The sequence below is a fragment of the Gekko japonicus genome, unplaced genomic scaffold, assembly GCF_001447785.1.
Source record: "Gekko japonicus isolate JY-2015 unplaced genomic scaffold, Gekko_japonicus_V1.1 scaffold1052, whole genome shotgun sequence".
Lineage (NCBI taxonomy): Eukaryota > Metazoa > Chordata > Lepidosauria > Squamata > Gekkonidae > Gekko > Gekko japonicus.
The window spans coordinates 39,859-41,756 of NW_015170921.1; positions in this window are offsets into that span (position 1 = coordinate 39,859).

Consider the following 1,898-nt stretch of genomic DNA (forward strand, 5'->3'; position numbering starts at 1 on the left):
CCCATGAAAAGAATCTGTTGAGATGTGGTAGGTTGGGGGGGGGGGAGTTGCCCGTACAGCAATTTTTTATCATAACAAAACAGAGACAACACTTTGACAGCGGAGCCAGAGTCGAAAGCCAGCACAATTGAACTGCATTTATCTTAATTTGCTTCAGTGAGCTATGCATAACATTTGACATTCAGTCATAAATTTTATTTTTTTACGGGAGGCGGCTGCAGCACCAGTGTCTCTTTGGCTATGCTTACCTCGAGAGGGTGCGTGTTCTAAACGAACTCAGAATTAACTTTGCTTTGCTTGATCCTCTTAATTGAACTGAATGATAATTGAAATGGCACAATGTTACAAGGCACTTTCCCTTATGCCTCTAATTGGTGATGGCGGGGTGGGGGGATACAAACAAGCAAGCCTCCTCAGAATGCCAGACTATAAAAATAAGTTACATAAGCTTTTTTAAAAAAATATATACTTAATGATTTAACAACTTTTGGAAATCTTAAAATGTCATCATAAAGCAGCTGCGCTCCAGTAAAATTAAACCATATAACAGTTAAGCTGAAACATCAAGAATCTCGGCTCTATATTCTTTCTGTGTCTACGAAGCATCAGTCTGTGTGCAAGTGAATGAATATCAGATGCAACCAGAGAATCCCACATGAAGAGAGGAAGGCGGCACTGCTGAGTGGGCCAGCTGAAGAGGGATGAAGAGAACTGGACACAATGGGTTGCCATGTGCATATCTTTGTCTAAGAGGTAAGAGCAAGTAAGACACAAAACCTGGGAATCCAGGGGAACTGCAGGGGTGCATCCCTCTCCAGGGTTCTATACTTTCTGAGGGATTTCAACCAGGGCTTTCCCCCTTCCCTTAACTGACTTTCTGCTGCTCTCATCGTATCATGATTCCTGGAATCTTTTCAATCCTTATCAGGTTGCGGGTTTTGGGACGGAGGAAGCTCCCACTTTGTCATAATGTACAAAATATTATTTTTCTGCGTTTGTGTGAGTAGACCGGTTTTCTTGCTTTCATGATCGTAACCGGGGCCAGCGATTTGACTGTTAGAAGAAATGGTATTCTCTCCACAGCCATAATTTCCGTCACGGATCACCTTCCAGGAACCACAGTCCAAGCCAACTCATTATGTAAGCTTTTGAAGAAACAAACAAACCTACAGTTGGGCACAACTTTTATACAGCCATATAAAAACTCAACATATAAGAAAGCCATATAAAAAAGACACTCAGTGACAAAGCAAGAACAAGAGTACTTCATGACAAGCAGAATGTAGGCAAATAGAACCCTGCTCCAAAACTCTGTTCACTTCCATAGGGTAGTGGTAGGGGGAATGTCTCAGAGAGAACGGTCAAGGGCGGTTTATAAATAAGAAGTCGTGGAAGCAGTGACAGACTTCATGTTCCTGGGATCCAAGATCACTGCAGATGGTGACTGCAGCCATGAAATTAAAAGATGCCTGCTCCTTGGGAGGAAAGCGATGGCAAACCTAGACAGCATAATAAAAAGTAGAGACATCACCCTGCCAACAAAAGTCTGTATGGCTGGATTTGAATTACTCCAACAAATGAGATTCCCAAGTCTTTCTTTACATCCGTAGTAGAAAGCCAGGAAACATCAGAGATACTTCAACTTAACGAGTGACATTTAAGAGAGAGAAACAGAACAAACAGCTTTCAGAAGACTAAACAGGCACATCTGTAAAATGCTCTGACAGCAGAAACAGCCAAGTTGCTGTGGATCTTGTTCCTCACCCTGCAGGATAGCTACCCTGATTCACTAGCAGACTGTACTCTAATCTCCGCACTGGCAGTGTTTGCAGGAATGGGACAAGGACACACTCAGGGGTTGCCAACTTTGGCTTTGGAAATTCCTGAAGTTTGAGGGT